Here is a 19,511-nt window from a genome sequence, read left to right on the forward strand (position 1 = left end):
CTCTCTTTCTCTCTCCCTTGTCCCCTATCCCTCTCTCTCTCTCTCTCTCTTTCGTTTTATTACGCGGGCTCGCGTAAAAGTCTCGCTCGCTTCCACGCGCTCCGATCTCTCGCGCCTCGCCTCGCCTCCTCTCTTACTTTGTTTCTTCCTCCGCCGTGTTGTCACCCTTCCCCCTCCCTCTCCCCCGCTCTCATTATGTTCGTTATCTTCGCGGCGCGCGGCCCCTGCGAAACGCGAGAGACGCAGAAGGCCGCCGTGGTGGCTGTCGTGGCGAGACGACGGTAGCGTGGCGAGAGAGCCGTACCGTACCGTACCGTACCGGGAGAGAGAGCTGCGTGGAATCTGCGTGGGGCTGCGTAGATGACAGCCGCGGCGGGGTGGCCTGTGCGACGGCGGCTGTGTGACGGCTGACACGGAGCATCCGCGCGGCCGCGGACTGTTCGCGAGCGCGCGAGCGATCGGATCAAAATCGAAAAATCGTGAGAGCCCCGCGCGATCGAGCCGCCAATCGCCACGCGAGATGCCGTGCGCGCCTGATTTTCACTTCCCGTCCGATGTCCTGTCAGGAAATCTCTCGTCCTATTCCCCTCGCGAGCCCTCTCGTCGTCCCCACTTCGCCCCGCATGTTTTTATCTCTTCCCGATCGAATCGCGTTACGGAGATCGCGAGATCCGCGCCTACTATAGCCGCGTTTATCTCTCGCAAATCTTTGCCTTCGTGCGAACTCGTTTTATTCTTCTTTTCCTTTAACCGACTGAGCTCGCCTCGGGCGATCTATAATCCCCAACGGAATTATGCGTGAGGTAGAAGACGCTCGAACAATCGGGATAAGCACATGCATGATATGTACGTTGAGAAAAAATTCATTAACTTGACTCAGTCTTTCAACTTGATTAAATTTCTTCAGTTTTAATATTTGCGTATTCAAGTTAAATACATATCAAGTATTTGAACTGAAGTTCAAGTATTTTATATATACTTCAGTTAAATATATATAAATGTTTGAACCAAAGTTCAAGTATTTTTTGTACTTAAACGTATAAATACTTGAACTAAAGAAATTTTATATATTTATATTTATAAAAAAATACTTGAACTTTGGTTCAAATATTTATATATATTTGAACTGGTGAAGATTAAATATTTTATCTATTTAAACTAAACATTTGAACTGAAGAAATTTAATACATTGAAGTTAGATACATAAATATTTGAACTGATGAAGTTCAAACATTTTATATATTTAGATTAAATGCATAAATATTTGAATTAAACTTCCAGTGCTTTTCATACTTAAGTTAAATATATAAATACTTTTGAACTGAAGAAATATAATACATTGAAGTTAGATATATAAATGTTTGAACTGAAGTTCAAGTATTTTTATACTTAAGCTAATTATGTAAATTCTTGCTCTGAAGAAATATAATGTATTTAGAAATCAATATTTGAACCGGTGAAAATTATGTATTTTTTTTTTTGTTTATGTTAAATACATAAATATATGAACTAAAATTTAAGTATTTTTCGTACTTATGTTAAATATATAAATACTTGAACCGAAAAAACAAAATATATTTAGAAAGTAATATTTGAACTGGTGAAGTTCAAGTATTTCAGCTATTTAAGGTAAATACATAAATTCTTGAATTTATGTTGAAGTTAAATATTTAAATCGATATAAAGTTCAAGTATTTTATGTATTCAAGTTAAATATATAAATAGCTCGAAGTGAAGAAATTTAATCGAACTGAAAAAATTTAGTCGGGTTAGTTAACAACTTTTTTTTTTCGGTACATATATTACGTATTCTGCGAGATACACGCGCGTGAACAGAAAATAAATCACGGAAGGATACATGGGATGCGTAGAGATACATGTTTTGAAGAGCTTCACCGCGGATTATAAATTTAAAATAAGCTTTAAAAAGCAGCGTAATTTAAAAAAAAAAATGAAAAAAGGAAAAGAAATTAACGCTCGTGTAAAGATACACGTGCGAGCTAGGCTTCAACAATTTTTCACAATCACATTGGAGGGCTCAAAATTCTCTTCACCGTGTTTATTTGTCCGTTCCTGCCGAGTATGTAAAAATGCCATTTAGGAAGCTTCGATTTGCGGGCTCGCACGATGATTTTCATGCGTCCAGTATAATGAACAATGTGTCGATTCACGTGCCTACTCTTTTCAATTGTGGACTTTTAATATGCTTTTTCTCCCTTTCGTCAAGTACGTAATAGGTGTGGGCGTGCATTCGTTTCTCATCATCGGGGAAAAAAAAGGCAACTTCGGCCTGCACATTCGCAGACCTTTAATGCGCGTAGCGCATATCGGGTAACTCACTTTTAATTTCGTTCCTCTTTCTTTTTTTTTCTCCTGGCCGAGCACACGCGAGCGCGAGTTAAGTAAAAGTGCACGTTTTCCCTCTCCGTCAAGGGAAGAGATTGCTCCGTCTCTCGTATTTTCGCGAAATTTCTTTTTTGCGTTACACGGTATGCCGGATAACGTGTCGATTAAAGCCCACGCCATTACCCGTCCCCCGCCGCCACCCGATACCCCCCCTCGTCTCTCCCCTCTCTCCGTTCCACGTTGTGGAATAATTAACCGCTATGCAGCAGTGCACCGCGAAACGACGCGATCGATTTTAGGTCACGATCGTTCGCCCGTAATCCGATTAGCTTCTGCAACAGAATGATAAGTAACGACGACAGCGCGATAAACAATGACGCAAGAACGGGGATTCAGGCGCCGCCGACAACGCGGCAACATGCCGCCATCGCATCGTCGAAAAACGAAAAAAGCTAGGTTTTTTATCGGGAGGGGGTGGAAGGGTGAAACGCGCGGAAGTAGAGCGGAAGTGATGACTTTTTCGTTAAGCGCGACTGCAATTAATTTACGCGCACGTTTGTAAGCTCGAGCGAGCGACTTTGCGAAGTGAAGCAGATGGAGAGGTAGAAAAGGAGCGCAACCACCCGCGGCAATTTCCGACTGCGATAAATAGAGGAAAGAAGGGGGTTGTGGAAAACCAGTTTTTTGCTAATAACTCAGTAAATATTAACGCGGCATAATTATAACCAACGCTAGTCTGTTAGGCATAGAATTCTACTAATCATCTTATAGATAGAAAGTTCATTGGATATATAAAATGAACGTAATTTATAATTTACTGAAAAGGAAAAAAGGATGCGTTTGTGGAATAGCAGGGAGGAATTGTGGAATACTTACAATTAATGTCATGAAAGAAACTTTTATTAATAAAGAAAACATAAATTAATGAACTTTTGCAGATTTTACTGACATTTAAGTGTCACAGAAAACAAGATTTTACGAATATTTCGTAGTGTATTCTAGAAAAAGAATTTTTTTTTATAACTTGTGGCTTCAAAATTTTTTAAAAATAAAATTTTCGAAAATAACTTCTTTGTTCCTAACAAATATACAACGTTTACAATGAGATCGTAAAGTCATAAGAGAAGTACACGTGGCAGACGACCCTATTCTACAACCGCAGCTCACATACACCATGATTTTATTTGCCGAATTTATGCAAAATTACGGCACACATTAATTTTAGTAATATTATTTGAAATTGACATTCGAGGCCTTCAAGTTAGACCTACAGTTAAAAAATTAATATGTAACATACTTCTCAAAACGACGTAGAGAGTGTATTACCTCTGAAAATTTCTGCTACCTGCAAGACTGAAATTTAGCTTTTATAAAGACATAGCGAACATTAATGATCAGTAACCATCCTGCAATGTTTAAATAGACTGTAATGAAGTAATTTTAATTTTAACGCTTGTTCTTAGAATTCAACGCGAATTATACGTGAGATATAATGTTCCACCCCAGATGTATTCCATGACGCTCGTCTTTCTTCTCTGATTCCCGATCGTGACTCTCGGCGGCGTTGATCGTCTCTCTCGTGGAATTAACGCCACTCATTAGAGAATAAAAGTTAGCAAAAGAGAGCCCGACCGTTGCGTCGCGCCGGCCGATATCTCTCGCGAATGGGGATCGGCCATTAGACTCTTATTAGGCACGTTCTTTACCACCGTGACATCGTCCGTGTGGCGACGTTTCGCCGATGTCGAAACGGTAAGAAAACATTTTACATCAAAGAGCCCTTTCTTTCGCTCTATTGGAAGAGCCGGGTCTAATTTCCTGTCCAATTTGCGCGGCGCTTTGTGCAACGGCGATACGACGACGTCGCCGCCGCCGCCGTCGTCGTCGTCGTCTCCCCAAAGTTCTCATCGTCTTCGCGGAACGAGGCACGATGGGGAGCAATGCGCAAGGAGCAGCGCAGCGCGCTAGCCGACTGCTCGCTCGCTCGCTCGCCCGTCCGTCTGTCGTCGTCGCCGTCGACGGCGGGGAGTTATCGTTCTTTTACCGCAGGCCTCCGTAAATACTTTAATACGTTACGTTCGATCGTGTCCCGCTATTATTTATACTAACACACACATACATATACATATATTCGCCCCGTGTTACTCCTCTATTTTTATCTAAACTTATAACCGGAGCTCGGGCATCGTCGACTGGGATAATTTACTCTCGCCGAGAGTCACGGAGATTCGCGGACATTATTCGCGCACCTCGCGTTCGTTAAAACCCGGATCCAGGTCGGGGCGAACCAGCGCGGGTGAACACACGGCATGAAGAATCGGCGAAGGACGTTGTTTGCACCTCGTTGAAGGTGGAAGCTCTACAATAAGAGTCTGGACCTAACGAGGATCTGACAATTTTCGTCAAAATTGCGCAAAGGAGAAGGTTACACATTCACGTTAGTGAGAATGAGAGAAAGAGAGCCGTAACTCTATTTTCTTTGCTTTCTAGCCTTTTCTCATCTTTTTTTCTCAAGATGTGAAAAATGTCGGATCAATTACTGGCTGCTATCTTATGTCTAGACTCTTATTATAAGGTTTTGTAGATCCGATGTCTTATTTTCTGGTGAATTTATAGTTAAAGTTAACCTGATGTTTTACCCAATGTGCTTCACTTACGGTATCATAGGTGAAATCCATTGGGTAAAACATCAAGTTAACTAGATAATGAAAAATTGGACCTGAAGACTTCACAACCTCCGGTTAACTAATTGATTTTTAGAACTGACTAATCGCATTTGTCGTTAAGTAGAGTTGACCAGAAATAATCAATCATGGTTAACACTTAACTCGGTTGATTAAATTAACCAGAGGTTGTGAAACTAACTCTAATTGAAGGTACTTGTCTATTCGTGTTCGTTTGCAGAGTTGCCAGGGATTTGGAGGGGAGGGGGATTTTCCTCCAAACTTTGACTTTGTCAATTGTTGTTATGACGGGGAATTGGGAGGAAAGCAATAAGGATCTTTATATCTTCTTTTCCTAAAAATTTTTCTTAACTTTTTATCTTCTAAAAAAAAATTTCCGTGATGATAACGAAATCCAAATTTGGAAGGAAAAGTCCCCCATTCTGGTAACCATGTTCGTTCACGCTGTCGCGTTCTCATCCGGTCTGGATCCTTTTTGACAACGCGAATCCTTGAAGAGGCGTCGCAAAGGAACACTTAAAATAGATCTACTCTAGTAAAAATTGAATCTCATGTCTGTCCAGAGAAAAATTGTGTACATAGCTACTACCTAGTAGTGTAACACTCACTTCTCTTAGTTAGCTATGTTTGAACTATTCATATTATCTTTTTATTCATATACCCTACTATTTATTCAGTATGTATGGTACATTTTGATACACACTATTAAATTGAAAATGTATAGTTTATATTATGTACATTATAGTTTTTCGGTCACTAAACAGATTTGTTACGAAATGAGGTAACCTTAATTTGAAGCTTCCAGAAAAAATCGAGGTCTTGTGGGCATTTGAAAGAGTTATTAAAGACATCTTCAAGGTATTTTTAGAAGATGTCTAAAAGACATGTTGAGATATATTTTTAAGATATTTGTCTTTTAGATTTGTCTTTTAGATTTGTAAAAGATCTTCAAGATCTTTTTACAGGTATTTGAGTTGATATCTCAAAATGTTGCCATAAGATGTTTTAGACCGCTAAAAGGGTTATATATATATATATATATATATATATATATAGAGAGAGAGAGAGAGAGAGAGAGAGAGAGAGAGAGAGATGCAAGACAACCCAAAACATGACAAGTATATCTTTTAGAAATCTAAAAAATATTTCTTTGTGTGAACTGTTGAACCGATCCAAAACTGCTAATAACTAGACAGATTGTATATTTCTGAAAACTCAGCGCCATCTGCTATCATTTTCCCGAATAGACATTTACGTACAAAACTGCGTAGTTGCGAATAAGCCAGTGACTAACCAGTGAAGTGTTAGAAAACTTGATCTACCTTAAGTATAGCCAGCCACTAAATTCTGAATCAGACTAGATCCGTTTCTACTCGGGTGTAACCGCGAGAAGTGAGAAGCGCCTGAAGAAGCGTCGGATTTTATTCGGATTTTACAGCGGTTGGTCGCATCCGGTAGCTCATCTTGGCGTCTCACACACATACAGAGCGATGTTTTTTTACTAAGGGCGATCGGGTCGGTCGAATCGATTCGATCCGCAACGTCAACGGGACCCGCGTGGAAAAAACGTCGGATCGGGATCGTCGCTCGGCCGTGCCGGGAAGCTCGGTAAAGCGCGAAAATCGACCTAACTACGAAAAGCGGAAAGTTAGAAAACCAACTGGACCCGGGAGATAGGAAACGGGGCGAATGGGGTGGGATGTGGGCGGCAGGGGAAAGAAGCGACGGAGTGCGAAAGAGCAAATTTACGCGGAGAGCAAACGCCGGACGCGCAAACACGCCGTTCGCTCCCCGTTCGCGCGCTCAATCAGGACCGGACCGAAAATAGGGGTGACCGAGCGCCGACTCTTACGCTCGACTCCACAATTATGCATTTCACCGATTCAACCCCCCTGGCGCGCTACCTGCCCCGACTACCAATTGTTTTTCGACGGACGGGGCGCGAGATATCGACGCGACGCGCGACAGATCGCCGTCAATCGTTTTTTCGTTAATTTAATTAAGAAGCTAGATCCTTTCCCACGGTCTACATGACGGAAAATATAGGAGAGTGTCACTTGATAATGATCCTCTCTCTCTTTATCTGCCTTTTGCGAAAGATTTCGTTTTATAACGGAGAGAAAGACTTTGCCCTTAAAAGGTCTGTCATTAAAAAATAACGTCATTAAGAGGAATGCGGCGTTCTATAGACGTATACTTCTATTTTAAAGCAAGCTTAATTCAATGAGACATTCACATGATAAAATCATTTACTACTGAAGTATTTTTACTAGATAGTCTTTTATTATAGAAGAAGAAATGAAGAACTATTTGAAAGCCGCGTTTAAATTTTAGCTTTGCAGCTTTATATAACTACTTATATTTATCTGAAATTTAAATGCGTAATTAAGTAAATTTTTAATAATCTTCAATTTATTAATTTTTAATTACTTCTTTTGCGCCAGTCTTTGTGTTTAAATGTATTAATATTATGGCACTAATGTGTTATAGATTTTTCGTGCATTGTATTTAAAGGCTAAGCATTCATGTATTTATTTTGCATTGTCGTCAAACGTTCATTGTATCTGACTGCAATTTACAATTACTTTCACTTTGATCGCAATTAAATCATTCATTTATAGGTGGATAACATCAATTTGCAAATTGTTTCCGGATAACCTTCCGAGTTTTATAAATGAGTATCCAATACGTCAAAATTGTTTCCTCCCCCTTTGAGAAATTTAATCCTAACAGTACTAAATTGGCCAGTGATTAATTTGTTTATTTTGACTATTAAAAGCATTAATAACTAACGCCATTTTCATTTATCAGAGTAAGTAATCGCATCAAGAAAAAGATACTTAAAAATTTATTTGTGGGACATAATGCTTTTATTGAAATACACTCTTATTTAAATACGGCAAAATAAAAATTTATTTCTAACAAATAAATTATACAATAAAAAGAACGAGATATATTTAACAATAGATCGTATATTCTGTCATCACAATCAAATTTTCGTATATCTCTGAAAAAATATGTTACAAGTAAAATACTTCGACTTTATTTTTCTTGGTCTAATGTTTAATTTAACACTGTCAGTATGAAATTTTTGCCACGTATATATTGGGAATAAAGTCAAAGTATTAGCAAGCAAATGTTATACGGAAAGGAAAATTTTACTGTAGTAGTAGATAAAAAGTTTATCTACATACAGATCAGAATAATTTTATGTCAAAATAATTATTTAAAAACACTCATGCATAATGAGCCTATTGCAAAAAGTTTTGCCGTTTTAGTAACTAGCTTAAACATTTAACATAAATATTTTCAGATCTGTATTTCAACAAAATTGTTCTTTCTGCGTACTTGAGACGTTTTTTTCGATATTTATTACTTATAAAAAAATTTGATTGTGATGATGAAATACACATTTCTGTGAAATGTAACTCATTTTTTCATCTTATTAATTATTTGAGATAAAATTTTACATTGCCGTTTTTTTTTCTTTTTTTTTTTTATAAAGATTTATTCCACTGAAATAAATTAATATCAAATGAATTTTGAAGTACCTCTTTATCTTCCAACTAATTATGGGTGGTACTTTAAAGAAATTTAAGAATGCATTACTACTTTTTCCTCTTCTTTAAGAGAAAGTGACTTTTGCACTAATCTGGAGTATTACATCGCGTGTTTAAACGCCGGCGTAAATGTCAGTTGCCTCGGACTCTTTCGTAGGAGTAAACGCCTTCGTGGAGCGTCTTCGCGATTGCGAAGTCACGTTCCGACGTTGATGAAATCAGCACTTAAGAACGGCCGCGATTCAAGAACGTACGCTGCAAATCCAAGTGTTTAAAACAGGTAGCCACTTTTTACGCATTTGCATTTTTTTTTTTTTTTTTAAACTAAATTACACGCATATCAATTAATTGTGTAAAAAATGACTAAAATAAACACTTGGATTTACATTGTATCTAATATTTATTAGTCCCCGTTTCGTTGCTGTACATTCTAAATCCAAGTGTGTAATTTTTACACATTTTAGTGTGTGAAAAAAAAACAAAAATTACACACATAGAAATGCGTAAAAAGTGATTACACGTTTTACACGCTAAAGTCTGTAAAAATTACACACTTGGATTTAAAGCGATTTTTTTTTCGACCGATTAATAAATCTGTGAAAATACGGCGCTTCTCAAGAATAATAATTCCCCGAGTTATATCTCGTTTTGCCGATCGATCGAATTGCTCTGCCCCCTCTCTTCACCTCTCTTCCTCCTGAAAAAAAATGAGAACAATCTTGAGTTATTTCACCCACGGAAAAAAAAGAAAAAAAAATGGTAGCGTTAACCTACTAATGTCAATAATAATTGAACCGCTTCTCCACTTACTAAAGATACACAAGCATTTAACGTAGCGATAATGTCAGTAAGAAAAACTCTTTCCTCCTTAAAAAATTGTGAAGAATTTATTGCGAAAAATATAAAATTATAGAAATATTTGTAAAATTATAGAAATAAATAGGAGGAAGAAATGGAATTTTCTCGTAGTACAACCTGAACAGATTCGTTTTTCTCCGGCTTGAGAAGAAAAGATTTCCTTCTCGCCGTAAAGTTTTCCGGAGAGTTGAGAGTCGCGCGGTCACTGCGGAAGCAACCGGTGCGAGGTGAGCAGGAGGACGAACGAAAGCAAAAGGGTGGAAGGAAGGAAGGAAGGAAGGAAGGAAGGAAGGAAGGAAGACACCGAAGTTTCGGCGCGGCGGCCGGCGAACGATTTTTCTTCTCGCCGGGTTGCGCGCTGCATTGCGGCTGCGACGCGACGCGGCGCGACGCGATGCGACGCAACGCCCGTGTCGTCGTCGTCGTTGTCGTTGTCGTTGTCGTGCGTTTGTCGTCGAAAATGCGGCACCACAAAGAGACTTCTTATGCACTTCGCAAGTGCAATAATCGAGGCGTACCACGAGCCGGAACGCCGGCGGCGAAGCGAATAAAAATCCGACGAAAGTCCGATTAATGCTGAAAACGCCTTTTCCTTTTATTACAGAACTGGAAAGTGCATATAAAATTCACGTAGGAAATATTATTAGACACCGATATCCGCTTTCATCGTAAAAGACATTATCTTTCTCTTATTTGTGTCTATTATCTATCTTTATTATTCACGCACACTGTAAAAAAAGTTTCGTAATAATAATAATAAAGCTTCGGTAAAATAATTTCAATTAAATGTTTGATTAATAAAGTCAAATATTTAATAATCGTTTAATAATTTTTTTTTTATATTAATGTAATTAATTATAATATATTTATTACAATTATATTATGATATTAATAGTTGATTATTATCATTATAGTTATTAAATATCTAGTGTTATATTTATCTAATATTTAATTGAAATCATTACGTGTTCGTCAAAGTTTAACTATTGTTACCATACTTTTTATTATAATAATTTAGTATTACAATTCGTAAATACGATGGAATTTTTCGTTGCTGGTTTCTCGACTTTACTTTTGTCTGCGTCAAGGGGACGTTCCAGCGACAATTTATAGAGATAAATGAGCGTGCGCAAAAGGACATTTTGTTCATTTGAAATCTGTTCAAGTTGTACTACGAGAAAATTCTCTTTGTTTTTTTGTCTGTATTTATTTCTATATTTTTATATTTCTATAATTTTATATTTTTTGCAACAAATTTTTTACAATTTTTTTTAAGAGAGAAAGGTTTTTTTATTGGTATTATTGCCACGTGGATGCTTGTTAGCATCATTCATTATTAAATGAATTATCAGTTTAATATCGTGATATACTATTTTTGTTCGACTGTATTTAAAGACCGAAAATTTATGAACTTAAATATACATACATATATAAAACTACACGAGAAATATTGGCATTAGAATCTAGCTATAAAGACTATAATTATTTCTATTTGCATGAAAATAATTATAATCACTGAAATAATTATAGTCTTTATAGAGACTTATTATTTTGATTATTTCTATTTTCTATTTTATATATTTATTTGTATTTTATCATTAATTTTAAGAATGTAAAAATTATTATTTAGTACTAATATCCTCTATGACCAACACATCGGTCGTCTCATATTTATGATTGACATTTTTATCGATCCGAATTTCAAATTTTTATTGTTAATTAACTTCAGTGCGTCAATTTTGTCGGTCCTTTATATTTCTACGGTTAATGAGTGCCTGGGGTCGAAATCCTTTCTTTTTGCGCGCATTGGCCGGCCAGGGCCAATCAAACTTTTATCCGTTTCCGTTCTTGGCTCGCATTCATCTCCATTGTACTCCGATTTTTTAATCGTCGAGTCAGCTTCTTTTTCTCTATCCCTCCCTCATCTCTCCCGCGAACGCGAGACACGGTCTATACACGTATATACGCCGTCTGTTCGAAAAAGGAACCCGACGGAGTCTCTCACGTCGCCGGCCGGGGGGTTGATCTGGCTCGATTCACCCCGCGAGATCGACCGAGGAAAGAAAGAGCGGGAGTCTCTCGCTCGGCGGAGAAGGGGAGGAAACGTCGAAACGAGACCGAGAGAAAATAGGACTCGGTGTCTGGTACATTCCGGTACCGTCTCGCCATTTTATCGCGCATGCCACGAGCGGCCGAATTTCCGATTGCCCGCCGTAGTCGGCCCGCCAAATATCAACCAGCTCCCGATACCATTCGCTCCCTCTATCTGCCCCTCTCTTTCTCGTTTTCTGTTCTTCTCTTTCTCTCCCTTTCTCGCCACCGCGAAAGAATTATTTACGGTCTCATGGCCCGTCGCGTTCCGTGACAAACCGGGCGACGGGAAACGAGAGAAGTCTCCATAAAACACAAAGCACACGTACACACGTACACAGTCGCACATGGACACACATACACGCGCGAAGGCCTACGGCCGGGGGTTGCGATGATTTTTCGCGGAGTTGGCGCGTCGCCCGGTCCGCTTATTACCGTTAATGTATTCGAATTTCTCGACTCTCTCGCGTGAAAGGGGCCGAAGGAAGGGCGAAGGAGAATTAACGAGGAGGGGAACCTTTAGTTTCGGCTACAAAAAACATATCCGGGCCTCGCGGACGTTCGGCGTTAGATTAGGTCAATATTTGGCTCGCTTACGCGGGTAACCGGGTCAAGGATTGCCGCCGCCGTCGCCGCATGCGTCTGTTCCGATAACGTTTATTATCGATGCACGTTTCTTCTTCTTCCCCTTTCCTTCCCCCTTTCTCGCCCTCTTGTTGCATTCTCGCTCTCGTCGGATTTTCGAACTCGTGAGACTTTGCCTCGCCTACCGTAGCATAAGATGGCAAAATTGTTGCAAAATATTGCTACAATGTTTCAGCAATATTGCAGCAGCGTTAATACAATGTTACATATATTGCTGCAATGTTGCTGCAACATTACGTATCAATTTTTCTGGAACGAACATTTTACTATTGCTGCAATGTTGCTGAAACATTGCAGCAATATTTTGCGAGGCTTTTTCTGTGCTGTGCTGTACGGGTTTTTTTTTTCATTTCGCGTATCGAACGGAAAGAGGACTTCCGCGCGTTCTCCTCGAGCCTCGAGAGCCGCACCTTCGCTATGCGTCTTCTTTTTTTAATCACTTATCGATGATTGCTTTTACGGACGCTCCTTGCCACTTTTGCGGATATGTCTCGCTTCGAATTCTAAGCATTCTCGTTCAAATAGCACAGAAAGTTTGTAGCAACAGAATATCTTATCGCAAGATTATAACGTTACAAAAACGTTGCGAAATGCTGCTGTGATATCGCTGTGACGTTGCAGCAATGGTAAAATGTCCGCTTTTAGAAATATGGCTACAATATCAATGTAACATGCGTTTCTAACGATAGTTTATGCAGAAAGAGACATTATCAGATCGACAATCAGCTATATATGAGAATATGATTGTTGATTTATTAATAATTTTTTTTTCTGTGTAGAAAAAAATTGGAGAACTTTATGACGTTCAAAAGACATTAAATCCTGCGACGTTTTTTAAGACATTTTATGACCCGATTTCTAATGTCTTTGAGGCATTTTATAAACGTCACAAGAATCTTGGCACGTCTTTGAGACGTCGTAATGTTCTCTGGAATTATATTAACACATTTTGGCACATAATTTCCAGAAATATCGTATAGTTCTGAATTAACTTTTACACAGAAAAATAAAAAAATTTTATTGTCAGAATATTTTCTTTTACCTTCGTCTTCGAAGTCAATTTTAAGAATACCTTCAAGGAATTATTTTATTAAAATGTAGGAAAAATCTCTGGAAAAAACTTTGCAATACCTAGAAATTTTGCTTTTAATCTGCCTGCGTGGCATACGAAAATTTTCAACGAGCATAAGCATGAAAACTTGGAGAGCACTTAAAATTCCGGCGGCTGGAATTACGAGCGAAAAGCTTGGAAAAAGAAAAATCTTACGGTAGATGCTGCACGCCTTTTATTCTATTGTGTGCTTTCGTATTTACGAATGCTGGAATTTTGCCGCGTCCATCTGTCGGCGGTAATTCGTAACTTCGTGAAGCGTAGGACGTTATAATGCTTCACTACAATTTTTGAAACGTTGCTGCGACGTTACTGAAGTAACATATTGCAAAAAATTTCGCCACGTCTTAGAACTGCAATATTGTAACCGTTGCTGCGAATTTCTGTGCCATACGAGAGTCGTTGGAACTTAAGAACGTATCGGACATCTCTATAAGCGCTACAATATTATTTAATATTAATAAAAAGTGGTTACATGTCTATTCCTAACAATATTATATGAATATTTATATGAAGAAATAAATAATATTATTTATTTTAATATTTTAAATTATCGAGAATATTGTAACTTTTAAATATGCTCTAATTATAAAACTTATGAATATTTTATGCGTAATAATTCACATTAATTTTTAATATTCACACAATAATATTCGTAGAACATTTTAATAATATTCCACGGATATTAAATAATATACTACGAATATTACATAAAAAGGACGTACTATTAATACAATATTCCCATAATATTAAAATAATATAAAAAATATTGAATGATATTCTCGGAATATTATTTTAATATTATTTTAATTTTTAATAAGATTCGTATAATGTTCTAGAAATATTGTAGCGCTTATAGAAATACAGTCCTCGCAAAGTAAATAAAATTTGAAAATGTGTTTAATATTAGCACTTCAAGTAAACTATATCCATATGAAAGTTGTGCGAATAAGATTTTTATTTACTATTATATTTTTATCATTTATTTATTCTACTTGTCATTAAAAATTAAATTATTTCTTACCACCTGAAGAAAAATCTCAATTTTTTTGTGTAAACAATCTGTAATCTATTCGTAATTTTCTTAATGTTTTGAGGAATGTTTTATACATCCTTAAAGGAAGGAGGAAGGGATTGCTCTGGGACTTTTAATGGGGGTTGCGGCATCTCCTCGGCCTTAACCGAAGCCGATTCGCCTGAAAATACGCGCGGCTGCGAATCGGCGGCGAATCGAGCGACGACGTCGTGCCGGAGCGGTCGGGCTGACCTAGAGATGTCACTGGGTTAGCGTGTCCATGGGCCATCCATAATCCCCCCGATGATACCTGGCGATACAACGCTCGCATTTACCCTGTCATAGGGACGAGACTGCGGCGTCGGGTCCGGCTGACCCTCTCGCGTGGTTCTCCGTGGCCGCGTTTCTAACCCGCAGCGACGAAACACGCGGGTCGACAGTTCGCTATCTTGGGACGCAGAGGGATGGAGGAAGGACGTCGAAATGGTCGTCGCACTTCCTCCTTGTCCTTCCCCATGATTCTCCAAATGCGTCCGATATCCGATACAGGAGAATCCTTTCTCCGGAATTGCCAAAGACAAAGAAGCTTCCGCAATTTATTTTAGCGCGACGCCGTCGTCGGTGAATTATTTTCGAAAATAATCCCGTCTCTCGCGCTGAGGGCGACGCGTTTTTCAGGCGACATTGCACACACCGCGCGTGTATAGGCGGATTGAACGGACGAGTACTTCGAGTACAAATTGTTCACCCGGGTGAACGAAGCCCGCAAACAATGCCCGCGGTCTCGATTCATTCTCGAGCGCGAGCAAATAGAGAGAGTCTCTGCGGGGGTGAGAGAAAAACGCTCGTGCGCGCTATTTTTCTGGAGGTTCTTTCGGAAATGCCGGCACCAAGCTGTTCCGCACAGAATTATCGAAAGTCCTTTCCAAGTTGAAGACGATTACTCTTTGAAATCGAAAATGTCGAGAAAGCTCGATCCTCAGTTGTTTCCACAACTTTTAACGCCGCGTGCATCGACGATATTTTCACATAAAAATTCTGTTTAGTAGAATTTCAATGTAAAGCTCTTACGGATACGTTTTACTTGAAATTGCACGTATACCGTCATTTATTTATTCCTTTGAACTCCGTTCGAAACTTTTTCTGACAATGCAACTTGCATTTGGAAAAAAGTAGCGCTTTTCTGCATAAAATATATGTACAAAGATATAATCTTTCATCATCATAATATACATTAAACAAAAATACACTGAGAGAAAAGTGTTTGGTATTTGTGGATATAATTGAATATTAAAATAATTACAGTTGCGCTTTATTTTTAGAATTATTACTGTGATAATTTTAGTAATAACATTTAATGTGTTGCAAAAAATGGTTGTAATTATCATAATTCAAGTTGATATTGACTTTTTTATAATATTATATTTACAATATTAATTTATAATATTATTATTAAATTATGATAATTACAAATATTTTTTTATCAGTGTATAATACATTTCTTAACAGCACATTATGTACAAATATTGTATGATATTATGATATCTTTTGAATATTTGTACAATATTATGAATATTCTAGAATATCTATTCGACAGCTTGTGCTGTTAGGGTTGTATTTTTATATTACATTACTATTAACTGATCTTTTAATATGAGTTACATGTTCCTCTATAATATCTCTATATTTTTTAACTTTGATTTTTATTTGCGTATTAATTCAAATTATTATTCAAAATATATTATTCAAAAAGACATTTTTTCGTTAAATTGAATTATTTGAAGAACTTTTGTTTTTAAGAAATAAGCTTTATAAATAGAAATATGAATATATTATTTTTAAATTATCTTGATAAAACGATACAATTTTATCTGTCATTTAAATAAATTTACAATTAAAATCTTTATCTGGTCTTTATTTAGACAATTTTAAGATATCCAAGTGCAACATTGAAAATAACAAATATTTTTCTCTCAATGAACAAGACATTAAATACATATATTTGGTATAAAAAGTATCTTCGAGAGAGAAGAAAGAGCATCGTCGTTTCTTAGAACTACCCCCCGTACTTTCGATCGCTCGAAAATTGCGAAAAGCCACCCGAACACTTTCGTCGGGAAGGGAAAATCGATTCCGCGTGTCGGCTCGGCAGAATCTCTCTCCGCCGAGTAGGACACATCCGGTGCTTTCTTTTTTCTTTTTTTTTTTTCGGCACACCCGGTGCCGGGCGCTGCGCCGATGCATATTTCGTCGAGCAGCTGGCCGCCGGAGTCTCGTCCCTCACCCTCCATCCACTCCCACGGTAATTTCCTAAATGTCCGCGCCGCGAAACTCAGCGGGCCGCAGTGCAGCCAGCCAAGCCGAGCCAGTGACGCCCTGACCTTTCGTTTCTCGGTCAACGATCGTCCGTGTGTCTGCGCCCGCGTGCATGTGTGCACCCGCTGGCGCATTGACGTCTGTGTGGGTGTCTGTGTGTAATAACGAAAATTCGCAGACGTTCCGCCCGATATCGCGCGAACAGCGCACACGCTCACGGAGCCGTCGCTCTCGGAATCCTTAAAGAGACGTGGCTCCAATTTAAGGGAGCCACTTCAACGAAAGTAATTTGTACGAGAATAGAACGCGGGGTCCCCGCTATATGTGTTTCGAAGCGGAACGATAAGAACAATCTTCTCGTGAGAGCGCTCTCGAATTTCTCGATTTGCCGGGCGTTAATTGCCGAATCTCGCGCCACGTCGCTCCGCGCCGCGCGTCGTTCCGGGGTGGCCTATGCGCCACGAAACACGTGCCGCAACCCTGTAAGCGCTACAATATTCCTACAATATTATACGAATATTATTAAAAATTAAAACAATATTCTGAGAATATTATTTAATATTTTTAATATTATTGTAATATTATGGGAATATTCGTAATATATTATTTCAATATCTATGGAATATTATGAAAATGTTCTACGAATATTGTTGTGGTCAAAAATTAATGTGAATTACTATGCATAAAATATTCAAAAAGTTAATAATCATTACATTTAAAAGTTATAATATTTCTAATAGTTACAAATATTGAAGTAAATAATATTATTTATTTTTTCATATAATATCAGGAGTGGATATAGTTTTTTATTAATATTTCAGGAATATTATTTAATATTAAATAATAGTGTAGCACTTATAGAGAATTTATTCTATCGCGAATTCTTCCCCTTCTTCTTTATGGTGGTGCTTTTTATTCATTTATTTGCGAATTCCACGTCGAAGAAAAGGCGGATACACGGACGACTGGAATTTCTAATAAGGGCGTATATATATACGTCTCTCCTGCTTTTGGCATTCGCTCTCGTCCTGTGAGCGACGTACGCAGCACATTCGCAGATAACGAAACCCGTAGATCGCCCGAAGCGGGCCCGAAATGAAGGGACGCGCTGCCGGATGGTGTGTCGTTACGTGGGTAGCGAGGGCGAGGGGATCAAATCTAATATGTGGAAGAGATAGGAGCGAGCGCGGGCAGGCGAATAAAGTTTTCGCTGTCGTGGCGAAATGTCGTGTTTCGGTGACACGAGAGCGCTACCAAACTTCGCAACCGGTGCTACCGGTTATTCGACACGCTGCGGCACACAGCCCTTTCATTTCCGACACACCCCCGCTGTTCTCATTGGATTTCTTTTTGTTATACGATCCAATATCTTGATGTATTGCGGTAATACCCAGGATCGCAGCCTTTAACTTGTATAACATAATTTCTCAAATATATTTTATACAATGAGAGAAAAAATTTTTTTTAATAAATACTCATTCGAATAGTACTAATGAAATATTTACTCTATAAGAAAAAATAATACTTAAATTAAAGTGGTGATTTTTGTTCTAAATAAATATGTAGTTACATTTAGTCAATATTTTATTAATACTATTTAAATAAATATTTATTAAAATTTGGTAATTTTTTCCCTTAGTGTCTAGCGAAAATACACATTGACAAAGAGTTTAATATTAATAATTAAGCTTTGGTGAAATAATTTTAATCAAATGTTTCATTAATATATTTAGTAATTATATTATGAGCAACCAAATACAGTAACCAATCAAGTATTATACGGTTATTGAATATTTGGTTACATTAATCGAACATTTAATTGAAATTGTTTTACCAAAGCTTAGTAACTATCATCATTTGCACTGAGAAAAAGAAATCGAAATATTCGGAAGCAAATGTTACTTGTGACATTTTCTTCGATATTTATTAGTTATGAACAAATTTGATTGTGACGACGAAATATACATTTCTGTGACATCTCATTTCTGTAAAATACATTTTATTTCTCTCAATGATTTATTTGCTAGAAATAAAATTTTATTTCGCCATATTTGAATACAAATTTATTTCATGAAATAAATTTACATCTTAAATTTATAAATTTATATATCTCACAAGTCAATTTTCAAGTGTAAGTTTGATTTTTATTACCAAACTATTTTTTTTTCCTTGCAAATTTTTCGATTTGCTTATAAACTCTTATTCAATGCGCTGATCTCATAGCGAGCATTGAAAAGTGTGGGGGTCGAAAATTGGATGATATTGTCCACCATACTTCTTTTATTTATTTATTTCTGTCCCTGCTTTTATTACCACGTTAATTCGTCTTTATTACTCCTCGGGCTACAATAGATTTGTTTTTCTCTCTCTCCCTTTTCTCTCTTTTTTTCTGCGTCCATCCATTTGTCCTTCTCTCTCGCTCCATTCCTCGCCTCTCTTTCAGTAGTAATCCGCAAATAACGAGCCCGTGGTCCCCGCTCATTTGTCAGCATTTCGCCCTTCATTTCCGACACACCCTCGTTCAATCAATCGCACTGTATGTTGTTACAGAGACGAACGATGCTCCACGAACGAAGAATGTAGACGGGACAGGGGGAGGGCAAGCGGATCTGCCTGTCGCGGATTCGGAGGAGGACATCGCCGCCGTCTGAAGTCTAATCGCCTCGAGCCGCGTCGAGCACCTTCCTCGCGTCTTCCTCGCTGTAAGTATTGGAAAAGAAAAAAAAAAAAGAAAAAGAAAAAGGAGAAAGATAGGCAAGGACTGGCAAACGGGAAAGCGATCCACGGGAAACGGGCGCGATAGAAGGCAAGCCGGAAGCCGGCGAATCCGATTCTCAGATGGATAACTTTTGCCGGCGTTTTACCTTTTTATCGATGAAATGGAG

The 19,511-nt window shown here is 38.0% G+C and overlaps 1 protein-coding gene across 2 annotated transcripts in view; it reads left to right on the forward strand.

The window, feature by feature from the left end:
- Positions 1-19,511, forward strand: part of LOC105202371 (acetylcholinesterase) — a 59,549-nt gene that overhangs the window by 10,652 nt on the left and 29,386 nt on the right. For both annotated transcript variants that reach the window (XM_039456878.1, XM_011170846.3), the window contains exon 2: positions 19,177-19,328. The gene's annotated coding sequence lies outside the window, so the exon portion shown is untranslated. The remainder of the gene's footprint in view (positions 1-19,176; positions 19,329-19,511) is intronic.

Source organism: Solenopsis invicta, chromosome 13, assembly GCF_016802725.1.
Source record: "Solenopsis invicta isolate M01_SB chromosome 13, UNIL_Sinv_3.0, whole genome shotgun sequence".
Classification (NCBI taxonomy): Eukaryota; Metazoa; Arthropoda; class Insecta; order Hymenoptera; family Formicidae; genus Solenopsis; species Solenopsis invicta.